Genomic DNA, 11,486 nt, shown 5'->3' with positions numbered 1-11,486 from the left:
AGTCTTCTTCCATGGACTCGTGGTCCCCTCTACCTGGCCAATGGAGAAGCAGAAATTCCATTAGGATGGGTAAATATACCAATCACTCTACATAATAAAGTTTTCAACATACCTGCTGCTGTTCTTCCTGCTAAGGCTCTAGCATATGCTGTTGTACTGGGTCTAGACTTCATTTTCTCCAGCGGCCTGCAGATCAATGTGGCAGATCAAAAATATTCCTTTAAGTCCAGTCCAAAAGCGGATTTTCCCTTTCAGCCGGGAAATGCCAGTGTACCAGTTATCTACTCCCAACACAAAAAAGGGAAGAAAGAAAGAAAAAGTTCCAGTCTCTCGCTACTGAGTTCTGTCCCTCCTCCACAAATTATCATGTCATTATCACCAGCCAATCTTGATGAAAAATACTAATCGATGCTGCTGTAAATGCTGCCCACTTACTGCCTGAAGACAAGCAACAGCTACGTCCGATTCTGGAATCAAACCCACAAGTCTGCACACTTCGTCCTGGACGTACTAAAGTTCTTGAGCATCACATCTATACTACGTACCAGGTACCGATCAAGCAGCGACCATATCGCACAACCCCTGCCAAACAAGCTGTCATAAAGGAACAACTGGAGGAGATGTTGGCTGCGGGCATAGTAGAGCCGTCCCATTCTGGATGGGCATCCCCGGTTGTCTTGGTTCCCAAAAAAGACGGAAGCCTCAGATTTTGTGTGGATTACCGAAAGATTAATGCCAGCACAGAAAATGATGCATATCCTCTTCCCAACATCACGGAAATCTTGGAGTCTCTGTCTGGAGCATCAGTTTTTTCCACTATTGACCTCAACAGTGGGTACTGGCAGGTGAGCATGGACGAAGAAAGTAAACCAAAGACTGCTTTCGTTACCCACTTAGGGCTGTTCCAGTTCAATGTAATGCCCTTTGGGTTAAAGAATGCCCCTGCAACCTTCCAGAGGTTGATGGGGTGAGTACTTGGAGAATTGCGTGGAAACATTTGTTTTGTCTATATTGATGACATAATTATTTACTCACCTTCTGTCGCCCAGCATTTCTCAGACCTTCAGGCTGTTCTTCACAAACTAGAAGTGGCTGGCCTAACCATTAACCTGAAAAAAAGTAAGTTCTGCCTATCAGAGATAACATTTCTGGGACATGTCGTCAGTACCAAAGGAGTTTCTGCAGACCCCAGCAAAGTAGAAGCCATACAGTCATACCCCGTGCCTACCAACATCAAAGAGGTCCAGCGCTTCTTGGGTTTAGCCGGGTGGTACCACCGGTTTGTTCCAAACTTCTCCAGAATTGCTGAACCTCTGAATGCACTGAAAAAAAAAGATTGTACGTTTCATTGGTCTCTGCAATGTCAAAGGTCATTTGAACATCTAAAATCTTGCCTTACCTCTCCTCCCATCCTTGGCCATCCTGACCTGCAACTTTCCTTCACAGTATACACGGATGCCAGCGACACTGGTTTGGGTGCCGTGTTGACTCAGAGAAAGGACCAGGGAAAGGAACAGGTGATTGCTTATGCCAGCAGAACCTTGACCAAAGCAGAAGCCAATTATTCTACCACAGAAAAAGAGTGCTTGGCTGTAATCTGGGCTCTTGAAAAATGGCAGCACTATTTAGACTACAAACTGTTCACCGTTGTCACAGATCACTCTGCACTACAATGGGTAATGTCCTCGACAAAAACCACAAGTCGTTTAATCAGATGGGCATTGCGACTTCAAAGATTCGATTTCGTCATTGAATATCGCAAAGGGAAGTTGAATATGGCACCTGATGCTCTGTCTCGGATGCACACCAGTTGTAGCCTCTACACCAACCAACAGGAGAAACCAGAACTTCCAATGTCTCCTGCAGTCATTTGGGAAGAGCAGCACAAGGATCCTGCAGTCATAAACATACTTCAAGCCTTAGCAGATAATGCCTCTACTTTGACAGACCAATATGAAGTACTGGAAGATACCCTCTACCATAAAACTCACCAGTCAAACAATGAAGTTCATTATAGAGTGTACATTCCAGATAGCCTTGTGCTATCCATTCTGTATCATTACCACGCAAATCCCTGGAGCGGTCATGTAGGTATTTACAAGACCTACAAGCGTATCTATGATGTTGCATTCTGGCCTGGCATGTGGAATGATATCAAGCAACATGTTAAAAGGTGTGTAAAATGCCAGACTTTGAAAGGAGAAAATAAGAAAGCTGCAGGAAAACTGCAACAAACCATCACTACCCATCCCAATGAAATGATTGGTGTTGACATTATGGGCCCACTGCCTCGGAGCACTCAGCAAAATGAATATCTCTTGATCTTTGTAGACTATTATTCCGTTGGGTGGAATTCTTCCCAATGCGAAATGCAAATGCTCAGACTGTTGCATTGCTACTTCGGAAAGAAATTCTGACCCGATGGGGGGTACCAGACTTCATCCTGTCAGATAGAGGTGCTCAGTTTGTCTCATTGTTGTTCCAAGAACTGTGTCAAAAGTGGAGTGTAAAACAAAAGCTAACAACATCATATCATCCACAAACAAATATGACGGAAAGAGTTAATCGCACCCTCAAATGTATGATTTCTGCCTATGTGGACAACGATCACAGGAAATGGGACCAGTACTTACCGGAACTCCGTTTTGCCATCAATTCTGCTGTTCAGGAAACTATTGGAATGACGCCTGCTGAGCTTCATTTGGGGAGGAAGCTACAAAGCCCTATGGACAAAGTGTTGCAGGGTACAAATCTAACTCCAGACTGCTCATCTTATGATACAGTTCATCATCTTGCTGAACTCCAGACCCAGGCAATGGAATGCTGTAAAAGAGCACAAAAGAGACAACTCAGGAATTATAATAAAAACAGACGAGACAGTACTTACAAGGAAAAGGACCGTGTGTGGATGAGAAACTATCCACAGTCTAGCGCTCAACACCACTTCACAGCTAAGCTGGCTCAAAAATGGAAAGGACCTTACCGTATCTTGAAACAGGTGGGCCCTGTAAACTATCGGATATCACTAGAATCCACAGGTGAGGATGTTCGCACGGTGCATGTATGCAATCTGAAACCGTGTTTTCCCTCTGCTGCGGAGCTAGAAAATCAAGAAAAGAAGAAAATCCTTGAAATTTTCAATGAATCTTCTGAAGAGGAAGAGTTCCTTGGATTTTAAGTTTTACTCACCTTAAACTTTTACAACCACAGGTTGTCTTCTCCAGGGGGAGAGTGTGGCAAAATGGGACAAGTCCATGCCAGGTCTTGTATATCGCCACAAATTAGGCGGAAGTAAATAGGACACGGATATATATAAGGAGTAAAAACGGAAGTGAAGGGGCGTGTGGGAAAAGGAAATTCAAGCGTTACCTGTCGGCTGTTGTACTGTATGCGCTGCTGCAGCTTATTGTGCTGAATTGCATAGACCGGGTGCGAACGCCAAAGCTAAAAGAAAATTAGTTCCGCATGTGTTGCCGGTTGCAAATTTATTCAGACAAGACAAGTTCACCTGCTGCAGGTATTTAATGATTTTTTTTAACTTTTCACGTTGAACTTTCAAACTCCTTAACTCTTTTCTTCCTTGGCGTTGTCTATTTAGCAGCTGGCTGGCCGCCCCTAACGCAGCTTGATTCACGCCGCTGATGCCACACACACACACGCACACACACATTACACGCATTCACGTTTACCCGACGCACTCACACACATATGTATCCAGCGTTTTTAATGCTGGGTTTTTGCATGGTGTGTGCAAACGTGTATGGACTGATTTTTTTTTTTTTCCCCTCGGAGATTTGTTTTTTTTTGTGTCTTGTTTGATTTGTTATTTTTATTTTTATTTTTTTTTTTCTCCCAAACTCAAACTCATTTGTTGGACATTTTGGATTGACTGGGAGTGAGTCTGTTTTGAAGGACTGAACTGAATGCAATACTATTGTTCATTCATTACCATTTGTTTTTTTTTTTTTGTTTTTTTCCTCTTACCCGAAATTGTATAAATAATGGGAAAATGAACATTGTAATTGTGTTTTTGAATTTCTCCAAATAACATTTCATTCTTTTGATTTGCAAATCTATTTTGTTGAGTGTGTGAATTCTTATTGTGTGATTGGGCACATTGTGTAATGGTGGCTTAGTTTGATCTTTGAGCTGATCTGAGGATTAAAGTAAATTATTAAAAAAAAAAAAGAAAAACACTAGATATTTTGACTTGACAAACTTAGTCTTGTCTGGCGCCCGAACAAAAAAAAAATGGTCTAAGTTTACCCATTTGAAAACAAAACAAAAACTCTTAGTTTGGTTTAACTTGGAGGCCGCCACCGTTACATCATGTCTGTGTGTCTAAATTAGGATAAACATTTTTCATCATCTGTCTGATTATGGCAAAACTGATTGATCTTTTGTTCCCAGTTTTTTTTTGCAATCTGTAAGGAAATTCTATGTCAAATACTCAAGTCACTATATGATGATAAAGTCAAGCACAGTCAATGCAATCTTATTGACTTTTGCTCTTTGCTTATCTGGCTGTTATAACTCAGTAATTGCAGCCAAACAAGACCTAATATTGAGGATTTAAGGGTCAAGAGCCCAACTAATGCAAACACTGACCACTATAATGGTTGCTTAAAAATTTTGGTTTTCTCTTTTGGTGATTCTGCTTATTAACATCAGGTGTCTTTAATAATGATCAATCATCACTTTGTTAATCACCTAATTATCTCGTTAACTTCAACAGTGCTTCAGTGTTTATATGTGTCCACACTCAGAGTGTTAAATTAACACTGGGGATTTTGCTGTGTACATTTCTATTACTTTCCATGTTGAATGCCTTTGTATTGCAGGGCTCTAGACTGATCAAAACTGTCACATTTTAGATAATTTAATTAATTAATTAATTAATCGCATTTAATTAATGGTTGCATTTGTGCGAGTGCATGATCTGCAGTGCTGAAACATCTGCTCCATACAGCGGGAGTTAAAGAGTTACAAAGCGGTGGCATATTCAGGATTTCACTGATCACGCGAAGAGTAGTTTTCATTGCGAGCGCTTCGGGTGTAGAGCCTGGTTTGTATTTGTAATGTAAGCACGAGCGAGGTGGTGATAGCAAAAATGACGTGACTATTCTGGAAACGATGGCGGACGGAGGATTTGGTGGGGTAAAAGACCACTTGTTAAACCAGAGAAGGTAAACATGTTGGTATTCTTGTGCAAAAAAAGTGTATGGTTTTGCCAGTTGGTCACAAATTGCCACATAACGTAATAATATTTTTCTTTTCCCAAATCCTCACCGTCTCACCCTTTAATTTCGCAGGTTTATTTTCTTGTCATTCACTTTTAATCCATGTTTTCGTATCTCTTACTGTGATAAATTGCGGGTGGGAAATAAAATATATTGTGGGAATAAATTAATAATTTGTTCCCCTTATTTTACAAATTAATAAATTAATAAATCGTAGGAATGAATTAAGAAGTTGTAGCAATGAATTATGTCCTGTTCATGTCCCGCAAAGCACCCTCACAGTCACCCAGTTCAGTTCTACTTTTCTTTTTGTTTTCGTTTTGAAATGTTGTTTTTAGATTGCCAATTCGAAAGTGAAAGCATCCGAAGTTCGGCTTAATACATAGCAAAAGTGAACTTAATTCACAAAATTCAGATCATAAATAATGCTAGCCTATTGATGAAAAAGAAAATATAGATAAGACATAGATCAACTCAATTACAACAACCAAACAAAATCTAATGTTTAAAATGTAAGTGTCAAGAGCCCAACTAATGCAAACACTGACTACTATAATTGTTGCTTAAAAATTGTGATTTTTCTCCTTTGGCGATTCTGCTTATTAACATCAGGTGTCTTCAATAATGATCAATTATCACTTAATTAATCACTTAATGATCTCATTAACTTTAACTCTGCTTCAGTGTTAATTTGACACTCTTGAGTGTGGAGCCAAATAAACTCCCAGGAGAGGTAATTTAACATTGGGATTTTTGCTGTGTATATATTAAGAAAATGACCAATCATTTTTAATCCTCATCTGGGATCATTTAGATCCCTTTGAAGCTGCAATGAAACTGCATTTTGGAAGTTCAAACTTGCGGGCACTATAGAAATCCACTATATGGAGAACATTTCTGAAATGTTTTCCGCAAAGAACATAATTTCTTTGCGACTGAAGAAAGACATTAACGTCATTAACATAATACACACACACACACACACACACACACACATATATATATGTTTACCATCAATGGAAATAATGGTTAAAGACCGTTTTTAAAAAAAGGGTCAATGACTGGCAGAAGCAGCTTCCAAACAAAAACTGTAAAATTAAAGTCAAACATCCTAAATTTTCTTAAATGTTTTTTTTTTTTTTTATTGTTATTTTACATTTATTGCCCAGATTATCATGAAAACATTATATGAAACATTCTCTGTGAAATTAAAGTGTTTTTGCAGTTAACCACTAACTAGCAACGGAACACATGAAAAAACTAACTATTGTAACTATCACTGTAAAATGACATATAGCAAAACACCAACATTTGATTGTCTTCTCCAGGACTAAAGCTCACGCTCTTACTCTTACACAATAGTAACCAACAAAACTCAGACAGCAGAAACCCTTTAAATCCCAAAAAAGAACATGAAACACTAACAGATCTGTCCAGATCACAGCATCTTCACTTTATACAAACCAGCCTGACTTTGTTTCTTTCATACAAAACTTCTTACTGAGAATTAACTGAGGTTTAGATGTTGATGTAACTGTGTGTTTCTAAAGCACATTTGTTATGGAAAAATCAGCAAGACATATTCTGATCAGACAAAGCTGGTAACGTACTATGGATGATCCTGTCATCATATAGTGGCTTGATTTGATCTTGAAACTTTAATATTTTCAATAAAACATCAACATCTAAACCTCTGTTAATTCTCAATAAGAAGTTTAGTATGAAAGAAATAAAGTCAGTCTGGTTGGTAATAGGTGAAGATGCTGAGATCTAGAGAGATCTGTTAGTGTTTCATGTTCTGTTGCTGTCAGTCATGTGACGTTTAAGTAATTAATTAATTAGTTAATCAGCAGTTTTTCTGTATAAAAATGTAAATTACTGTAATTTGTCATTAATGTAATAATACTTAAAATAACAGCCAAGTTTTTAATTTAGAGATAATTTTACAGAGTTTTGACTGCAATTCAAAATAAAAGAAAACAACCGGAAAAAAATCACAGTTATTTTCTGTAAGTTTTTTTTTTTTTTTACAGTGTACGCATATGTTCAGCTGTAAGTTAATGCTTACATGGAAAATTGAGATCTGTGTTTCGTACATACCACGTAATTTCAGAGTAGGTGCCCTTTAGTTATAAAATACTTACAGTATAAATGCTTTATAATTCTGCAGGTTGTTATTCGCCAAACATTACATATTGTTCCCTTATACCTATGAATAGGTACTGTGCAGGTACTAGATTCACTGTAAAAAACAACCTATAGAATCTACTCAATAAAATGAGGTAAACTGAGGTAGCAATTTACACTGAGTTTGTTTGGGTAGATTCTATCCTATATGTCTGAGTAAAGAATACCTGAATTTATCAGCTAAGACAAACTAAAAAAAAGTAGGTAAAGTCTACACAGCAAAAAGCCCAGTGTTAAATGAACTCTCCCGGGAGTTTGAGTCCATACTCAAGAGTGTTAAAATGAACACTGAAGCAGTGTTAGAGTTAATGAGGTAATTAAGTGATTCATTGAGTGATGATTGACCATTGTTAAAGACGCCTGATGTTAATAAGCAGAATCACCAAAAGGAGAAAATCTAATTTTATAAGTTGCCATTATAGTGGTCAGTGTTATCATTAGTGTAGCTCTTAGCAGTAACTTCTTAATATTAGATTTTGCTTTGGTGTCCTAATTGAGTTATAACAATCACACAAAGCAGAAAAAATGAGATTTCGTGGTTTTGAATATGCTTTGACAAAGTCATGAAGTAGCAATCAGAATAGGTGAGTTGGATTTTGTTATGTTGGTTTAATCAGACAGGTGCTTCTGAAATTTATTTGACCAGAAAAAATAGAAACGTTTTTTAAATTTAGACACACAGACATCAACAATCAGCATGAGAATCACAACAATGGTGACCAACAAAAACGTATGTTGTAGCCAATCAAAACTCATCCATATCTCCCATCATGCATTGTGGCATGAATAAATTATGAGCTCATGATTTCCATGATGTTTAGAGTTGATCTGTTTCTGAATATGCTGTTTGTCACCATTTTTGAGATTCATATGCTGATTCATGATGTCTGTGTGTGCCTAAAAGAACAGCTTTCGAAAGTTTTTTTTTTTTTTTTTTGATCGGAGGAGCTTGTAAGAAGTCCCTTCAAAATTGTAAAAAAAATTCAGGCTTTATCATTTTATTGCTGCTGTGAAACCACAAGGCAGTTGTAATAAATAAAGGATATAGAACTCTAAATGGCTTCAGTGGCTCAAATTAAATTTATTTTAAAACAGAATTATCACCACTGCATGACTTTTGCTCTTTGGCTTGTCTGGCTAGCTGAACTAAACAGTTGAACAAAAGCTAATATTAAAAAGCTACGGGTCAAGAGCCCAACTAATGCTAACACTGACCACTATAATGGTGACATAAACATGTCTTCAGGTGTCTTCAATAATTTTCAATCATCACTCAATGAATCACTTAATTACCTCATTAACTTTGACACTGCTTCAGTGTTCATGTTAACACTCAAATAAACTCCCGGGAGAGTTCATTTAACACTGGGCTTTTTGCTGTGTAGACTTTACCTACTTTTTTTTAGTTTGTCTTAGCTGATAAATTCAGGTATTCTTTACTCAGACATATAGGATAGAATCTACCCAAACAAACTGAGTGTAAAAAGTTACCTCAGTTTACCTCATTTTATTGAGTAGATTCTATAGGCTGTTTTTTACAGTGTTGTTACAAATAGGTACACTGTAAATTCTGTTTATTTACGCGGTACATTGAGGGCTGTAATCTAAAGTGTTACACTCAAAATTTAAAAGCTTTGGTTAGGAGTGGCTGAATGCACAACTGCCAGCCTGCATGGAGAGGTTGTTGAGATTCCATAGACTGCTTGCTGCGCAACAGTGGTTTTTTTAATAGCTGTTTTTTTTTTTTAATACAAATAGTTTGTTTGACAGAAACTTTGCTTAATATGCCTTCATATGTTCACTCGATAACCTCTACTCACAATTTCTTTTTCATGCCTTTTGTTTTTCCTTTTCATATTTTTCCTTTTCAGAAGGATCTTTCTTTTTCCCTATATTGCATGAGAACTCCAACTTGCTTAATGTGGAACAATATCTTTAAGAATTTCTGGCAAACTCAGACCTGTTATCTAAAAAGATATGAGAAGTAAATATAATCCTTTATAATTCCATAGTAATTTGGAACACAGTCTCTTATGACCACCATGCCGGATCAAAAATACATTAATACTGTTACAATTTAAAATTACTATTTTCTATTTGAGTTTATTTTTACATTTTTTTCTTTCCTGTTATGCAGTGGTGAATTTTCAGCATCATTACTCCAATCTTCAGTCTCACATTAAGTCAGACACTCATTGCTTTTTCTTAATGCCTTTCCATAACCAACATGCGCAGGTAAGACGCTGATCATTCTGCACAGCACTGCATGAAGTCAAACACACCAACAGACTCTTTCAATGTGCTGGTCCCTGCTGATATTACCCTTTCAGGTGCATATACTCCATAGAATATTCAAATTTAAATTTAAATCAAACTTTGGAATTTAATCTTTACAAGTTATTTTCTGATACAATTGTGAAACTGAAACTCTATTCTGATGCTAAACAAACAAAAACAAATAAACAACCAACCAAACAAACAAACAAATAAACAAATAAATAAATGTATGTACATACCTTTCTTTGATAATAATGTCCGGAGTCCAAAACATATATTTTTGTGTTGGAACTGATTTAATTCTACAAAACTGATTATGCAGCCACTCCATGTTATTGGACCAAGCCTGCAAAGTTATGAATATATGGTTCACAGTGATTATGAAAGGGTTAGTCCTCAGGTTGGTTGCTGTACCATTTCTTTCTTTCTTTCTTTCTTTTTTTTTTTTTTTTCTGATGTAACACGTCAGAAGAGTTAGGAACCATTTGCAGCTTTATTAAGATTAGTCAGGCAATACAGGACTGTGAGCTGGCGGGACAGAATAGCAGAAGCTAGGCAGAGACAGTGTTGAGACAAACAGGTGGATAAATCTGGGTTGGGGCAGGCAGAGAAACAATCAATAATCCAATACACAGTCCAGGGTCAAGAATAACGATAGCAAACATGGGGAAAAATGCTCAGAAATGATAGCCGGGGCAAATCAAGACTTTGTGTTGAGTTAGCATGTAAGTGTGGCTTATATGTGCATGCAACTGAGGTGCAGGTGAGGGGTGTGGCCAGTCCCAGGTATGAGGGGTGATAGGAGATGGAGTCCGAATGGGAGAGAATTAATATTCAGGTGATAGTTCCCTCTGGTGGTGTGGGGGAGGCAGTATGGGAGACTCCTCTGTACACTTACTTTCTTTCTTTCTTTAACTCTTTTGCACTGGTACTGCAACATAATTGCTTTTTTCTTTTTTTTTTTTTTTTTTTTTTTTTTTTTTTTTTTTTAACTAAAGCAGCCATATGCGTGTCATTACCAGCAACACATTTTGGTTATCCAGGTGTTTATAAACACCTCAGTATCTTGTCTGAGAGCATGCACAGTAAAATCCTTGAGCAATGCCAAATGTGCCATCCTCAAAACCAGTTCAAACACAATAAACACCTTTTATACAGACCTCTTATTAGCAAAGTCATTGTATATCTACACTGTTATGAGATACATTGCAGCTCAAGCTTTTTTTTTTTTTTTTATTGTAAATGTAGAATACATTTCAGCATGTTTATATCTTGCAATTCTGACTTTTTAACATGTATTTTGGAGAGTTAAGTCAGAAAATTTCATTCAATGTCTCCTTTGAAACATGGGTGTCTTTCCCCATCTATTAATGTTTTAGCCCAGAAATCATTACTACAGTAACAAAATATATCTGCATAGTGTTCTTTTTAAAATGTTAACACAATTCGCCCCAGGTGAGTGCATATTATATGCTCTCACCATATTTACACATAAATAGAAAATAACAGTGTAAAAAAAATAGTATAATAGTATAAATAGTGTGTATTTTACTCAAAACGTGTACTTAATACTTTTACTGGAGTAATACTTTTTTAAGGTGTATGTAATAATATTTGAGTACTCGATTTGTGTATTTCATCCACCACTGGGGTTCTTTAATCACTTGTGTAACCAAAAGTTGTTATGGGCCATGACACAAATGCATTACCAATACATAGAGGTAATGTAGGAACAATAAAAAATGGTGAAGCAACCACTGCACTACTTAGGCCCCGAACACT

General features: G+C 37.1%; 1 long non-coding RNA gene across 6 annotated transcripts; it reads right to left on the bottom strand.

Annotated features, from left to right (window-relative positions):
* Nucleotides 1-995: 995 nt before the first annotated feature.
* Nucleotides 996-3,172, bottom strand: LOC127157473 (uncharacterized). 6 transcript variants are annotated; one of them, XR_007825917.1, is made up of 4 exons: nt 2,984-3,172; nt 1,400-2,823; nt 1,229-1,322; nt 996-1,109 (listed from the first exon to the last, which is right to left on the bottom strand). It is a non-coding gene; the product is annotated as an uncharacterized LOC127157473 (long non-coding RNA). The 6 variants fall into 6 exon arrangements; XR_007825916.1 differs by having other exon boundaries at nt 996-1,322; nt 1,400-1,540; nt 1,783-2,823; XR_007825918.1 differs by having other exon boundaries at nt 996-1,322; nt 1,400-1,893; nt 1,992-2,823.
* Nucleotides 3,173-11,486: the final 8,314 nt, after the last annotated feature.

This window comes from Labeo rohita, chromosome 3, assembly GCF_022985175.1.
Source record: "Labeo rohita strain BAU-BD-2019 chromosome 3, IGBB_LRoh.1.0, whole genome shotgun sequence".
Taxonomy (NCBI): domain Eukaryota; kingdom Metazoa; phylum Chordata; class Actinopteri; order Cypriniformes; family Cyprinidae; genus Labeo; species Labeo rohita.
This window is presented reverse-complemented; position numbering and strand designations above follow the sequence as displayed.